Source organism: Triticum dicoccoides, chromosome 5A (assembly GCF_002162155.2).
Source record: "Triticum dicoccoides isolate Atlit2015 ecotype Zavitan chromosome 5A, WEW_v2.0, whole genome shotgun sequence".
Classification (NCBI taxonomy): domain Eukaryota; kingdom Viridiplantae; phylum Streptophyta; class Magnoliopsida; order Poales; family Poaceae; genus Triticum; species Triticum dicoccoides.
Genome location: NC_041388.1, coordinates 584,842,131 through 584,859,837, shown reverse-complemented (window position 1 = coordinate 584,859,837; position 17,707 = coordinate 584,842,131). Strand labels below are relative to the sequence as shown.

At 41.6% G+C, this 17,707-nt stretch overlaps 1 pseudogene; it reads right to left on the bottom strand.

Annotated features, from left to right (window-relative positions):
- Positions 1-6,914: 6,914 nt before the first annotated feature.
- On the bottom strand, positions 6,915-15,973 carry LOC119297975 (annotated as a pseudogene).
- Positions 15,974-17,707: the final 1,734 nt, after the last annotated feature.

Genomic DNA, 17,707 nt, shown 5'->3' with positions numbered 1-17,707 from the left:
GTGGGCGCGCCCTACCCCCCTGGGCGCGCCCCCTACCTCGTGAGCACCTCGTGTGCCTTCCGGACTCCGTTTTCTTGCATCATACGTATTTTGCTCGGTAAAAATTCATTATATATTCTCCCGAAGGTTTTGACTCCCGTATCACGCAAACCTCCTCTGTTCTTGTTTCGAGCTGTTTTTCTGACAGATCTAGGTTATCATGACGGCCCCAAGCGCCCCCAAGGACAAGTTCTTCGAGAAGGTCATCAACCCTTACCTCGCGGAGGTGCTGCGACACCCTCAAACCATTGAGTTGCGTGATGGGTTGTTGCACATCCGCGATGAAGAGGGACCAAATGGGACCGGAGGCATGGAGACGAGGCTCGAAGCAGTGGAGCAGCAAGTTTTCAAGTGCCAAGGATGGTGGAGCATGGAATCAACGCTAGCCACACGATGCTCGCGGAGTTCACTAACAACTACAGGTCGGATGCCAAGAACACCGAGGAGGCCATCTTCAAGCTATATGAGAAGATCGAGCACCTCCAAGCCCAAATCTATGACCCGCAAAACCAAAACTGTGAGTATGAATATAGATTCAAAAGAATGAGTTTGGCTGCAGATTCGAGGATTCCGGAGACTCGATCATCCTTCTATGATGGTGAACCTATGCCTTGGAAGATGGATGACAAGCCTGCATCATCAACAACACCTCCACCTTCTTCACCAACTAAGGAGATATAATCACATGGGTATGGGCACTCCCCTTGGCAACTGCCAAGCTTGGGGGAGGTGCCCTGGTATCGTATCACAATCACAACTCCTATCTTTACTGTTTTTCTTAGTTCGATCCTATTAGTAGTATCTTGATATAGTAGAATAAAGTTTATGGCATGATCTTTTTTTGAGTTTTGCTTTATGATCTCCCTTTGTAATCGAGTCCGTGAGCTATATATGATAAAGATTAGTGTTGAGTCAAGGGCTTGATTATTTTGCCATGATCTTAGGCGAATAAAAGAAAAGAGAAAAAGAATAAAAAGAAACAAAAAAAATTCATATTGATCTTATTGAGAGTAATGACTTCACATAGAAAGAGTATGATGATTAAAAGTTGTTGGGAGTTGGCAAGCATAGCTTTGGTCATTGTTGCAATTAATAGGAAGTAATAAGGAAAGAGAGGTTTTCACATATAGATATATTATCATTGACATCTTTTATGATTAGGAGCACTCATTAAAATATGACATGCTAAAGAGTTGATGTTGGACAAGGAAGACAACGTAATGAGTTATGTCTTTCTTATATCTGAGATAAAGTATGTTGTCATGGATCCTCTAACTTGTTGAGCTTGCCTTTCCCCCTCATGCTAGCCAAATTCTCAGCATCAAGTAGAAATACTACTTGTGCTTCCAAATACCCCTAAACCAGTTTTGCCATGAGAGTCCACCATATCTACCTATGGATTGAGTAAGATCCTTCAAGTAAGTTGTCATTGGTGCAAAGCAATAAAAATTGCTCTAAATATGTATGATTGATTGGTGTGGGAGAAATAAGCTTTATACGATCTTGTGATGTGGAAGTAATAAAAGCGATGGACTGCATAATAAAGGTTCATATCACAAGGGGCAATATAAAGTGACGTTCTTTCGCATTGAGATTTTATGCATCCAACCATAAAAGCGCATGGCAACCTCTGCTTCCCTCTGCGAAGGGCCTATCCTTTATTATTATCTTCTACCTTATGCAAGAGTGATGGTAATCTTCACCTTTTCTTTTTCATTTTATCATTTGGCAAGCTCAGCATGTTGGAAAGAACATGATATATATAGGAAAAATCCATCCTACCACCCGGTGGTAGTTACCCCACATATCTCATATACTACCATGTGGTATTATATATACAATTTTATTATTTTAAATATGTTCATATAATATATCTAAGATATTTCAAAGCAAGTTACATGAAAAAATTGCATATGAACCCATAATTTTGTTATATTTGTGAAATACGTATTTATATGTAAAAAAGAGCATACTCAAAACAAGGTATATACTACCTAAAAATTAGTATATATATATATACTATATAATTATTGTTATATACTACATACTACACGTACATACTATCGGTTTCGTCAGATACTACATACAACATACAAAATGCAAGTGGTGGTAACTACCACTGCTTGTAGGAAACATTTGTCATATATATATATATATATATATATATATATATATATATATATATATATATATATATATATATATATATATATATATATATAAGGGAGCATGAGCCATTATTGTTGACATTACCCTTGAGGTAAAAGGTTGTGGGGCAAAACTATAAGCCCCTATCTTTCTCTGTGTGTCCGATTAAAACTTCGTAACCACAAGTATTGCGTGAGTGTTAGCAATTATGGAGGACTAAATGATAGTTGAGTATGTGGACTTGCTTTTTAGCTCTGACATAGGCGCTTTCCGATGTTATGATAAATTGCAATTGCTTCAATGACTGAGATTATAGTTTGTCGGAGCCCAATAAGGTTTATGATTTATACTTTTGCACTGTGAATAGATCATCACTTGAATATAAGTAATCATATGACAAAATCTATATATGTTGCTGTTATGAGAATAATCATGATGCCTTCATGTACGTATTTTATTTTTATCGACGCCTCTACCTCTAAACATGAAGACATATTTATTGTTATCGGCTTTTCACTTGAGGACAAGTGAGGTCTAAGCTTGGGGAGTTGATACGTCCATTTTGCATCATGCTTTTATATCGATATTTATCGCATTATGGACTGCTATTTCAGTTTATGTCACAATACTTATGGCTACGCTCTCTTATTTTACAAGGTTTACATAAGAAGTGAGAATGCCGGCAGCTGAAATTCTGGGCTGGAAAAGGAGCAAATATTAGAGACCTATTCTGCGCAACTCCAAAAGTCCTGAAACTCCACGGAACATCTTAAAACAAATAAATAAAAATCCTCGCCAAAGATGAAGGCCAGGGGGCCCACACCCTGCTCACGAGGGTGGGGGCGCGCCCCCCCCAGGGCGCCCCCCCTACCTTGTGGGCCCCCTGGTGGCTCTCCGACGTCCATCTTCTCATATATGAAGTCTTTCGATGAGAAAAAAATAAGAAGGAACTTTTCGGGACGAGACTCCGCCGCCACGAGGCGGAACCTTGGCGGATCCAATCTAGAGCTCCGGCAGAGCTGTTCTGCCGGGGATACTTCCCTCCGGGAGGGGGAAATCATCACCATCGTTATCACCAACGCTCCTCTCATCGGGAGAGGGCAATCTCAATCAACATCTTCACCAGCACCATCTCATCTCCAAACCTTAGTTCATCTCTTGTATCCAATTCTTGTCTCAAAGTCCGGGATTGGTGGTAGTAGGTTGCTAGTAGTGTTGATTACTCCTTGTAGTTGATGCTAGTTGGTTTATCTGGTGGAAGATCATATGTTCAGATTCTATATGCATATTATTACCCCTCTGATTATGAATATGAATATGCTTTGTGAGTAATTACGTTCGTTCCTGAGGACAAGGGAGAAGTCTTGCTATTAGTAGTCATGTGAATTTGATATTCGTTTGATATTTTGATAGGATGTATGTTGTCTAGCTTCTAGTGGTGTTATGTGAACGTCGACTACATAACACTTCATCATTATTTTGGCCTAGAGGAAGGCATTGGGAAGTAATAAGTAGATGATGGGTTGCTAGAGTGACAGAAGGTTAAACCCTAGTTTATGCGTTGCTTCGTAAGGGGCTGATTTGGATCCATATGTTTCATGCTATGGTTAGGTTTACCTTAATACTTTTATTCTAGTTGCGGATGCTTGCAATAGAGGTTAATCATAAGTGGGATGCTTGTTCAAGTAAGAACAACATCCAAGCACCGGTCCACCCACATATCAAATTATCAAAGTATCAAACGCGAATCATATGAACGTGATGAGAACTAGCTTGACGACATTCCCATGTGTCCTCGGGAGCGCTTTTCCTATTATAAGAGTTTGTTCCGGCTTGTCCTTTGCTAAAAAAGGATTGGGCCACCTTGCTGCACTTTATTTACTTTTGTTACTTGTTGCTCGTTACAATCTATCTTATCATAAAACTATCTGTTACCACTTATTTCAGTACTTGCAGAGAATACCTTGCTGAAAACCGCTTATCATTTCCTTCTGCTCCTCGTTGCTTTCGACATTCTTACTTATCGAAAGGACTATGATAGATCCCCTATACTTGTGGGTCATCAACCACCTACGCCATGCTCACTCCGGAGCGGAGGCTGTAGCTGTTGGAGGAGATCAGGGTGAGGCGCGCTGCTCGTTGGGCTGCTGACCTTCCTCCGGATTCGCCAGAGCCGGAGGAGGAGGAGGAGGAGCAGGCTGGGGAGAAGAGGAGGAGCAGAAGGAAGACTAGCAGGCGGGAATGAGAAGGAGGTGGGAGCCCCGGAAGCTATGAAAATCTTGCCATACTTAAGTCCCTATGTCTTTATGGGAATAGACGTGATACCAAAATGATGGCGTTTGTGTGAATGCTAAATAGAGAGGAACGATTTCAAAGCATGGGCTAAGCTTTCTATGTCAGACTATGTTCTCAAGTTCTAATCTCACATGCTCTTCTTGCTGCATGTCAAATCAGTAGCGGTATGACAGAAGAGAGAGGGCGATAAAAGTGGGTTAGGACTGCTACCTTTTTTCCCACGGAAACTAGAGTGTGAGATGGAGAATGACGCTTCCTACGATTTGTTCTCTTGTGATTGTACTGAATCATGTTTAACAAAGATTTGTTGTTGCTAGTTGCCTTCATTGTTTAACAAAGATTTGTTGTTGCTAGTTGCCTTCATCGATCGTTTAACACAGATTAAACTCAATTTTATACAAATGGAATCGGATGATCACTAGAGGACCTTAGTGCAACTCAGGGGGCATGGGCCCCTCAGGATAGTGGTCAATGAGATTGCCATCGGAATGTGTGCATTGGTGGAAGAGGGACCAGGAGTACATGTTGGAGAGGAACTTGGTGGAAGAGATTAAGGGAGTGATCAAGGAGATTTAGTGATAGACGACCCTGCGACAATGTCCATTGATTATGTGTAAATGTGATTATGTGAAATTGTTGTTTGTTGATCTTTGAGTTTTGCACATAGGTGAAATTGCTAACCGAATGTAGTTCTGGCAAATGGCAGTTTATTTGGTAGTTATAAGATATTTTTAAAATATAGGAAAAAGATGGAAATATTTTTGACCATTGTCTATATGGGAATTTAGAGAACCAAATACTCTGGGGCTTAGAAATTTAATCTCTGGATTTGCTAATTCCCAGTCTTTGTTAAGAAAATGCTACTTCTCAATCGACTAATAATCAATTTAATTTAAGTGGACACCAAAACCCGTTGATCTCAATGGTGTGATCCATGCAAGTTATATTTTTTTCTGAACTACGGAAACAAACACTGAGTTTATTTTAAATAATACTAGATGAATTAACACCTTTCTATACCACGGTGAGCACATCTTGAGATTTTTAGAAACAAATTTGTATAGATTGACTAAGATCTAGACAATCGCTTCAATATAACATTGGCAATGATGGAGCCAGCAAAGGGCGAGCTAGGGTCATGGTTCCCTCATGATGAAAAATATATCTTAGAGAATAGAGACCGTTCGGATCTTTTCAGCTTCACGAAATAGCCAACTTTCTAAGACTAGCCACAATGGAGAGTAACATACACTAGTAACATACACATATCACTAGACTATGTTACTATCTTCATAGTGGATAGTAACTTAAGTGTGGTAACATGCAAAGATTCATTTATTAGGTTATAGACTCATATTGCATTGAGACATGCGATGTTACAGTAACTAGCTAAGTTACTACAACTACCTCTCTCCTCATTAACTCATTGCCACATAAGCAAATTTGTTGAGTTGGACTCGATGTTACTGCTAAAGTTACTCCCACTGTGGCTAGTCTAAGAAGCCAGCCGCCGCTAGCTTCTGACAGGAGAACAATGTGTTCGACAGCACTGAGCAGCTCCTCTCCGTCTGCATGGGCTGGCAGCCTAGGAAGCGAGTTTGAGGCCCAGTTTGGTGGCTCGTAACAAGAGCAAAGCGGTTCGATCGAAAGAAAATGGTTCGCATGAGGCACTTCAGGAGGGCATTTCCACGTAATTACAAGCAACTTCCCCTTCTCCTTTACGTGAAGCGGCGCTTCTGCTGCTCCTGGGATTTGCACTGCAGGCCGCTTGTTCTCCTGGAGCAGGATTCTTAGAGTTGCACCACTCGGCAGGCTTCTCGGGAAGCTGGGTCGTGTTGGAGATCCGAGCGGGCCCTTAAACTATGCCTATGTAGTATGTGAAGTTAATGACTTCAATCCCTAAATTTCTACGCATGCCCCGTTCAATTTTTACATGTTTCATTGGCCCCTATTTAAAAAATTCCATCTCCATTCTTGAACACTGTACAAGTAGTCTCATGGTCGCAAAGGCTTTGGTGTCGGTCTAGATGCGCAGAGGCATATCCATGCGAGAAGACGGTGGCCACCCATGTCCATGCTCCGGTGCCCAAGAGCAGGTGCCTCACAGCCTCGACGCCCAAGCGTGGAACCAACCGGACAACAAGCTACGAAAAGCATCTCTGCGTGGAGCAAAAATGTTGATGGAAGTCGCTGACTACCAGCAACAACCTGAGTTACCATCTTTTTTTCGTTCTGAAAATAAATATGAACCTTGTTCACGGCCTGCTTGGAAAAAGCGTGCTTTGAGAGGCACTCAAAAAAATAAAATAAAGCGGTCCTAAAGAGAGTACTGCGGAAACAGATCTAGCGACTGTCCAGACAACCATAGGTGAGGAAATATTTTTCACGTATGATGTTCTCTGTGATAGTGTTAAACTCAAATTCCAGTCAAGTAACCAGATAAATAAGGACACACACAGAAACCATTAGTTTGGACACCATGTACAGTCTCATTGAAACATACGACGGGAACCTCATGTGACAATGAAAAAAGGATGTAAGATTACATAGCAATGGTGTTGGAAATGAATAACAAAACAATTCAAGGTTCCTTATTTCAACGCCATTTGGTTCAAGATGCACCATGAAACTTACGTGCAAATGTTGCAGCAACAAGTAAGGGAAAAGCGATAGTCGCATCGCAATGAACCTGCATTTCCAAAAGCTCAAATGTTATATTGTACTAATAATCAAATAGGTTGCATGGCATCATTGCATAGCACCAGTATGTCTCATAGAAGTGCATAGACTCTAAAGCTGCAGTATTCTACAATGCAAAAAATATATTGAAGGTAGTTCAAGGCAATGCCTCGATGTGCGTCATTGTCGATGCACCTATGAAACATTTCAGTAACTAGAGTCTAGTAGTATGTAAAATATAAAAACAAAACCATGTGAAACTTGTGTTGGTACATATTAGTTGGAACATATAGGTTTGGGACCATGTTACGTAATAATTCATGCAAAATTTTCAAAGGCACATTTGTGGTTGCATAGCATGTGTGAAGTTTGGTCCCACATTGTGTGGTGGTAGCTAAGAGAAGGCCAACAAATAAAGGGTTCTTTCTTATACCTTCCTAAAACATGAGAACATTGGACTATAACATGCTCGCTCACTCACTCGCTTGCCTCGCCACACAAAGCTAAGTTAATGGGGGTAATGATTGATCCGATTGATTCACGGAGTGGGTTAGTTACCAATCCAATTGTGATTATCCCTCCCACATCCTAGCTGAGTGCATCCCTGTGAATGCACCACTATTATTGCTGCCTTTTTGATGTGTTGCTCTTGCCTTCCCCATCTTGAGAACTGCATCGATAGCAGCGCCAGAACGCATGCCACTAGAACTGCACCTGGCCATCTAAGGGGCAGCTGCTCTCATTTGACCAACTACTTCTACTACGAGATCTTCAACTCAATGGTTTGGTGACACCTTGAATGACAAGATCATTTCTACCAACGTATGTGCTCTAATCTCCTTTGTTCCTTCATGCAGTTTCTTATTAGTTAAAATTTGGCGGATGTGCTAGTTTACTATTCTATATAAACTTGAATGTCTAGTTTCTCATATGTGATTAATATTGCCAGCGCGATGGATGCAGAAATAATCCTAAAGATCCCTATCTTTGAGCACCATGAGGACTTTGTGGCCTGGCAATTTGACAACAAGGGGCTGTTCTCGGTAAGATCGGCATACAAGGTTTATACTGACATGCTCCAGAGACAACGATTGAGCCCGCGTGGGGAAAGCTCAGTTGGGGGAGAGGAGGACAGAAGAATGTGGCAACAGCTGTGGAAGATACGATGCCCCGGAAAGATCCATCACTTTATGTGGAGACTGGCCCATAACAGTCATCCTCTTCTGCGGAATGTGGAGCAAATTGGCGTGCAACTGGAGACGGACTGTGTGGTATGCCACCGGCTACAGGAGGACGGAGGCCACCTGTTCCTTCGCTGCAAGGAAGTGAAGAAGATGTGGAAGGCGTGCGGGTTAGAACAGACACGGCAGAAGCTATTACCATGCCAATCACCGCGCCAACTCCTGAACCTTATTGTTTCCTTGCCGGAGGACGAGAAACTACATACTATATGCCTGCTGTGGATGTGGTGGACGGAGCGAAACAAGGCAAACCACAACGACCAGAGGGCTACGATCCAGGAGTTCGCCTTCACGTTGTCAAAGCACATTGCAGAATGGCGCCTATATTGTGGAGAGCAAGGTCAGAGCAATCCTAAACCAAAACCCAGCTGGATCCGCCCGACCACCGACGTAGTCAAGATCAATTTGGATGGATCTTTTGATCTGGGGACTGGACTCGCGGGTTGGGGATGCATCGCTCGGGATCACAAAGGTGAGGTGATCCTTGCCGCGGCAGGAAGACTTTCACATATGGGCGAGGCCCTACACGCGGAGGCATGTGCCCTGCTTCATGCAATTAAGCTAGCTAAAAGTCAGGATATGGGACGAGTCATTTTTGAGACGGACTGCATCGGGATCCAGCAAGTTGCAACGACGACTGCTCTCGACCGATCTAACCTGGGCACCCTGTTCCGTGAGATCAAATACCTTCTCCAGATTGGTTTTATTGATTGGAATGTTTCCTACTGTCCTCGTGTGTGTAATGTTCCTGCCCATGAGCTTGCGGCTATTGGTAGGCGGAATGTCAATGCCGACTACCAAGTGTGGTCGGTAGACCTCCCTAGAGTTGTATCCGATGCGGTGACCGCCGATTTGGCTGGTCCATGGTGATTTATGGAATGCAAGGTGTTCCATTTCAAAAAAAAAATATTGCCAGCGCTGCTATCTTGATATTATTTTAGACTAATTAATTCAAAACTGACTTATTTTTTCAACATGTATATACCTTTACAGGTTCTGCCGAACCCTTAATCTTTCCCCATGAAACTGCTTCATCAGGATGCGCTCCTGAATCACTACCATCAAACTCTTGAGCCGTGTTGATATATACGGCATAATCTGCACCATTGCGAAGCATATTTGCATTGCATATATGATGCTTTGGGAGGCCTCCACCAAGAATTATAACCCCTGTCTTCCTTGGGGTGGCATGAATAGCTTCATCATTCATCAGCCTTACATCTGCAAAACATTCAAGCATTTTAAATCACAAATGAAGTAAGTGAAGTAATTACAACACAATTTACCTTGTACAATGTCGATAATAAGACCAGGATTATGAACAGCATGGCAAAACAACATGTCTCCAATTGATCCATCGGTCAATGCTGGGCAATATACAGGAATATTGTTCTGGTCAAGTTTAAAGAGTCAACAATATATAACTTCAGTCCTTGCACAATTGCCTTTGAAACGAAGATTCAAAGACACACACAAAATATAATGCAAAACATATTCTCTAAGGAATAAAGTGAAAGACACAATAAAGTAAGAGTCAATCAACCACGCCTAGACTTTGAGAAAATAATAGTGCGTTCAAGAATAGCAATTGTTCCCATGTTTAGGATTCATTCTTCCTCAATGGGAATTATAAAGATTGATTAAGCCGATGGTGAGTGGATAAGCACCTCCTTGTGTGATTCAGGTTGTACCATGTATTTGGCCCACACACTTGTTAGAAGTTTTCATCAAACTAAATGATACATCATGTGTTTTTGCGGGAACTAGTTGCAATAAATTTCAGTGATATTTGGTTGTATGGAACATGAATTTTTGGATTAATAATGTGAGAATTGAAACTGGAAAAACATATAATCTATTGTGTTTGATTATCATATAACTGTAAACTATTTATTGAATATAAGTGGCATAATCAAACGGAGCCTTTTTCCATGCATGGCGGAATGTTGAGGTGGATCCTTCTCATGCATGGTTGTATGTTGAGGTGGCATTGTATTGCTGTAAGAATTGCTATATCTAGATGATACCTTGTGTGTTGCTGCAAGAATTTGTTTCAATATATTTAGTATCTATGAAAACTAAAACTAAAAGTAGATATATTTATTATATTTTATTACTGTGCAGTTGTAATTATTTATTGAATATAAGTAGTGTTTTCTCATACATGATTGAATGTTGAGATGAGAATTTTTTTCATGTATGATTGCATGTTGAGATGGCCCTTCTCCCATGCATGGTGACTTGTTGAGGTGTATGTTAAAAGAAATATGCTAAAACCTCACGCATTGTTGTGGGACTTCATATCAATAAATTATTGAGAACAAGATTAGAATATATGAGAATAATACACCCTCCCGACACACACACACACACACATCACACAGCACACATTTCCATATCATCAGTAGCAAACCTAGTAGTAAATGGAGGGTGAAGTTATAGTTCCTCCCGCTGTTCCATTTTAGTTGAATTATTTATTGATAAAATAATAATTGATGATGTTGAGGGTTTGCACGCACTGAAAAAAACTTAGAGGGTCATGCATTTTCTTGAAAATGGGATTACCTAATGGGGTCTTGTGAGTGTTGGGGGCACACAAGCTAAAACCTAAAAAACACAATCACGTTCATTTTCTTTGGCAAGATTTCCTAAACACCTCACAATATGAACAAGGGCTTGGGGCCACTACACACTGACATTTGAAGGAAATATGCCGTAGAGGCAATAATAAAGTTGTTATTTATATTTCCTTATATCATGATAAATGTTTATTATTCATGCTAAAATTGTATTAACCGGAAACTTAGTACATGTGTGAATACATAGACAAAACAGAGTGTCACTAGTATGCCTCTACTTGACTAGCTCGTTAATCAAAGATGATTAATTTTCCTAGCCATGGACAAAGAGTTGTCATTTGATGAACGGGATCACATCATTAGAGAATTATGTGATTGACTTGACCCATCCGTTATCTTAACACTTTGATCGTTTAGTTTACTGCTATTGCTTTCTCCATAACTTATACATGTTCCTATGACTATGAGATTATGCAACTCCTGAATACCGGAGGAACACTTAGTGTGCTATGAAACGTCACAACGTAACTGGGTGACTATAAAGATGCTCTACAGGTGTCTCCAATGGTGTTTGTTGAGTTGGCATAGATTGAGATTAGTATTTGTCACTCCGTGTACCGGAGAGGTATCTCTGGGCCCTCTCGGTAATGCACATCACTATAAGCCTTGCAAGCAATGTGACTAATGAGTTAGTTACGAGATGTTGCATTACAGAACAAGTAAAGAGACTTACCGGTAACGAGATTGAACTAGGTATTGAGATACCGACGATCAAACCTCGGGCAAGTAACATACCGATGACAAAGGGAACAACGCATGTTGTTATGCGATTTGACCGATAAAGATCTTTGCGGTTTGACTGATAAAGATCTTTGTAGAATATGTAGGAACCAATATGAGCATCCAGGTTCCACTATTGGTTATTGACCGGAGATGAGTCTCGGTCATGTCTACATAGTTCTCGAACCCGTAGGGTCCGCACGCTTAACGTCCGGTGATGATCGGTATTATGAGTTTATGTGTTTTGATGTACCAAAGGTATTTCGGAGTCCCGGATATGATCGTGGACATGACGAGGAGTCTCAGAATGGTCGATACATAAAGATCGATATATTGGAAGGCTATGTCTGGACATTGGAATGGTTCCGGGTGAGTTCGGGCATTTACTGGAGTACCGGGGGGTTACCAGAACCCCCCGGGAAGTATATGGGCCTTATTGGGCCTTGGTGGAAGAGAGGACAGGAAGGCCAAGGTGGAGGGTGCCCCCCCTAGCCCAATCCGAATTGGGTGGGGGCGCGGCCCCCCTTCCTTCCCTCTCTCTCCCCCTTCCTTCTCTCCTACTCCAACAAGGGAAAGAGGGAATCCTACTCCCACCGGGAGTAGGACTCGCCTCTTGGGCGCGCCATAGAGGGCCGGCCCTCCCCCTCCTCCACTCCTTTATATACGGGGGAGGGGGGCACCCCATAGACACACAAGTTGATCTCTTAGCCGTGTGTGGTGCCCCCCTCCACAGATTTCCACCTTGGTCATATCGTTGTAGTGCTTAGGCGAAGCCCTGCGTTGGTAACTTCATCATCACCGTCATCACGCCGTCGTGCCGACGAAGCTCTCCCTTGACACTCAGCTGGATCTAGAGTTCGTGGGACGTCACCGAGCTGAACGTGTGCAGATCGCGGAGGTGTCGTACCTTCGGTGCTAGGATCGGTCGGATCGTGAAGACATACGACTAAATCAACCACATTGTCATAACGCTTCCACTTACGGTCTACGAGGGTACATGGACAACACTCTCCCCTCTCGTTGCTATGCATCACCTAGATGGATCTTGCGTGTGCGTAGGAATTTTTTTAAAATTACTGCGTTCGCCAACAACATTCGACCCAGTCATGCACTCTCGCATCATTTTTGTGATAACAGTGGGATAACATGGTAGTGGTTGCCAAAGGTTGCGCTATAGTCTACTTCCCGTCTCACTGCCTACGCAAACTAGCTATTTACGTGCTTCTAAAATACAATCGACATTTATGCACGTCTATGATAGTTTCTAAGAATCTAAGGTTTATTCAAAATCATGTTACCTTGTGCGCCCAATAAAGGTAGGAGCTTTCATCATTTATTTCTTTACCAAGACGACCAATCACCTTTGATGGTGTCCAGACATTCTGCAGTTAACAAGAAATTCATCAACTAACAGAAATATAAAGACCGACAGAGAAGTTCTATCAATGAATTCACATTTTAGAAAATGATGGTTTAACTTAGAGAACATCAAATATCAACTAACGTGCAACCATCTCTATGTTGATTTCAGCAGTTTGTGCAATAATTAAAGCTAGATCACACATTTGTTTTGACAACACCTCATAGTCTTTCCATCCATATATTTGCTAGAAAGTTATGCGGTGGTCGTCATAAGTGACATGGGTTATGCATACATCTGAAAGTAAGGAAATTCATGCAATGAACTTATAACAAAGATTATGAAGCACCATATCATGTACGATTGTGAAACATTTTGCAAATTACGAACTTTGCACAATTGGTAATTTTCTTCACGATGACCATGAAGCACTCTCATGCACTACCATGAAATGGCGCAATCATGTGAGTAGCCTACTCCTATTCATGCATCTTCTGCAAATTATCAACTATGCATCTAATTTGTGCATTCTATGCGCACCATCAATGAGCCATGACACACACAAGGGATCGTCACCATGACCCTTTTATTGGGGCATTTTGATTGCTATAGTACATATCATATGAAACAAAATTCAAATGAAAGCTACCTTAGTAGATTGTTCTAGTAGCATCTGGTCAAGGACTGGCATGATCCATTCCTCGAACTTGCAGTAGTTATCATTGGGCAGCAAGAGATTTCCAATCCGGTTCAGTCCTTTCGACCGCAACAATGCTCCTGGTAAAGAAAAATCACCTCGGTATGTCGGTCCAAGGCATTTAATGAGATCTTCCTCTATACCCCCTGCTAAAGAACACATTTTGGCATTTCACCTAAAGAACACATTTTTTGGAAAATAATTAGCCATGGGCTAGGAAGTTAGTCAATAGTGGCTATGTACTCAGTGATGTTAGTAAGCGACTAAGCGCCAATGTGCAATTTGGCATTTCACATTTTTTGGAAAATAATTAGCCATGGGTTAGGAAGCTAGTCACCAGTGACTACTAGCAATTAATAATTCTAAAAAGCAGTGCTATCTATATTTCAAATTAATCTATTAGTATATGCTTTATGTACATCAAACTGGTATCATTATATTCATATTCTAAAGAATTATTTATTTGTAATTATGATTTTTGATCACAAAAGTTACTTATTACTAGTGTAACTGTGGGTCAAATGTTTAACAACACCTAATATCCAAAGTAATTTGAAATGGAGGGAATCGCATTTAGTGACCAAGCAACCTTTGATAACAAACTTTTTAGCTTGGCCACCACATGCTTGGTTGGTGACTAGACATCTCCTGTAACCAACAATGAATGTGTGTCGCCGTATATTTGGTAAATGCGTTAAAGTAACGGGAGCAAATATCTCAAGGCAACTAGTCATACTTCTACTATACAGTTTCTTAATTAATCGATGATTTCTTTAAGAAATACATATCATTTTAATTAAAAACGCTCTTATATTTCTTTACAGAGGGAGTATATATATTTAGCTAGAACAATGCACGTGCGTTGAAACGGGGTATAAATATTCTAGTACATGGGCTTGTGATTTACCTGTCTATAATAATGCGATTGTGTAAATAATTGATCATCAAATTTTGCCCATGAATTAACTTATGTTTCGATCCGATGTTTGGTAAGTAAACTAAAGTGAAACTGGTTCATAAGGTAAGTAAATTAAGTTGATTTATTATCATACAAGGAAGGTTGGACGAAGTGGTGGTGGGAAGAAAGGTGAAATGTGATCCTTACTTTCTTTTTAAGTATATATATAGTAGAGATTCTTTAAGAAATACAAATCATTTTAATTAAAAACACTCTTATATTTCTTTACGGAGGGAGTATATATATTTAGGTAACTAGAACAATGCACGTGCGTTGCTATAGAATATAAATCTTCTAGTACGTCGGCTTGTGATTTACATGTCTATAATAATGCGATTGTGTAAATCAATGATCATCAAATTCTGCTCATGAATTACCTTATATTTTTATCCGATGTTTGGTAAGTAAACTAAAGTGTAACTGGTTCGAAAAGTAAGTAAATTAAGTTGATTTACTATCATACAAGGAAGGTTGGACAAAGGTGAAATGGGAACCTTACTTCCTTTTTAAGTAGTAGAGATAGAGGTAGAGATTAAAATGATATTTGAACCTGTTTTGTTTTCAGGGTTGCACACGTGAGACAGAGTTGGAGCATTCACCATGTGATGTTGAACCAGAAACCGTATGACATCCCGTATGCCAGAAGACACAAGGTTTGAAGTGAAACCGAGGAATATCTTGCACTTCACAGATTCCCTGTACTTGGGGTCAAGTTCAGCCTCATCACACTCCACGCTTGGCTTCTCCTGGGACAGCCTCCAATCCAGCTTCAATATAGCCAAGCACAGTGGAGAAAGAGTTTGTAAAAATGTAAGGAGTAGCAAAATCAGCAGAGATTCTGGAAAAGAGCAAGTTCCTGAAGCATGCATGCATATGTAGTGAGGACAGCTAGAGGTTACATGCTCAAGTGAGGGTGTACCATCTGATTGACGACGTCGATGGCGTCGCCGAGGTGGGAGGCCTGGAAACCCGTGGAGGCGAGCGACCCGAGAAGCCCGGCAAGGCCGAGGCCGGCGTCGTTGAAGTCGGGGCCGGCGATCGTGGTGGACTCGTCGAGGGACTCGGACGGTTTCAGCAGGATGGCGCGCACGCCCTCCAGTGCGTCCGTGTTGAACCCTGCTCCGACGCCGCCTCCATCGCTGCCCATCTCTGCCGGATCCTTTGAAAATGGAAGCGAATCTGGTTCCGCGGGGCTGTGTGCCTGTGTCCTTGCGGTCTTCCTCCTACTTATGGTTCCGCTTCCTCCTACTTATCCATTCGAAACAGAAATGCTAGTGCTCAAACGTGTTTCGTGCGAAGACGTGGGTGGGCCCGGCTAAGTCGTTATCATGCATGATCTGCATGCTCCTGCATGTGCTATGTCGGTCGGTCTCGTGCAAACGTTAGTGAACAACTTAGAGACACATACATTTGCATAACTTCTACTCTCTCCGTAAAGAAATATAAGAGCACTTAGTGATACAGAGGGAGCACTTTACTCAGAATTAGAATAATAGTGATGCTACTAATTGGTGGCGAAGTTACACGCATGTTTCTAGCTGTGGAGTGACACGCTGTCTCTCACTCGAGAAATAATCCACCTTACCGAGATATATTGGTGTCAAATCCAGATTTGATCCCCTGTGGAATGGGGTAAAACCATCCGAGAGACCACTCAACTAATGATCATTGGCTAAAGACACGTTTAACATGGGTTTCCTGGACTTGCTGTTCACCCTGAACATCGCCCTCATGGTGGGGTCATGGCCAGCAACCCCATCCGCTGTCTGGCCGCCCCACCAGCAAGCCCGCGCCGCTCGCGCGCTCCCGTCCTGCAGATCCTTGTACAGCGTTGCAGATTTGCAGCCACCGATCGCCACCAAGGATCCTTGCTGGAGGCTGCTGTTGTATAATTCCCTAAAAAGATTATCACTCAAAAAAAAAATGTTGTCTGATTGGGGCATCATCAGTTCATCACGATGCGAATTGTCTAGAAATGTAAAATAGGCTCCAGTCTCCCAAACTCCATGAAACTATTAAATTTCTGGAAACGTATTTTGAAGTTTTTTCTTTTGAAAGGGCCATTTTGAAGTTTTATGAAGAAAAAAGTATATATAAGTGTGCATTATATATATGTGTAAATGGGTATGCTAAATCTCAGTTATGTGTTTCACCCGTTGGATCATTATGCATTGAGATTGGTGCTAGTTGATAGTTTTTTTAATTCTTCTTGTTATGTTTTTTTAGTAGAACATGACCATTTATTCATTCAAGATGTTCCATGGGATACACATAATATCAGGAATAGTGCCCAGCCGAACATGTCGGCCAACACCTAAGGAAGCAACCGCCTTTACTAATTTACTCAGTATTGGCTTGTCTTCCCTCATGAACAAAAGACACCTCCTCGAAAGCTTGTGAACGTTGATCAATATCTCTCAGGATTGTAGCATAAGCACATGAGGCCTTACTTCTCAGGTTTGAAATCACCTCAAGGGAAGAACTGACGTTGAGATCAAGAGCTAAATCAAGTACCTCATTGCATGCAACAACCTCAAGATTAGCAGGATCACGAGCCCTTCGATGACAACAGCAGAAGCACCCAGGAAGGCTACATTGATGTCCCGGCAAACAGCAGCAGCCACACCCCTATGGCCATCCCTAGACAGATCCTCATCAACATTTATCTTATACCTACCCCTGCAAAAAAAACATTTATCTTATACCTAAAATCACCAGGGGAAATCCACTTCATCTTAGCTTTCCCATCTGCTAATTTTGGTGCAGCAGAGCAGATCCGTACACATTTGTTTGATGTATCCAACTCTTCTAAATATTTGTTAATGAAGCAAATGGTGGAAAAAGGATTCTGGAACTCGTTGTCGTGAATTGTTCTTCCCCTTGCTCACCAAATCGACCACATGGTAACCAACACTCTTGCGAGATCATTCT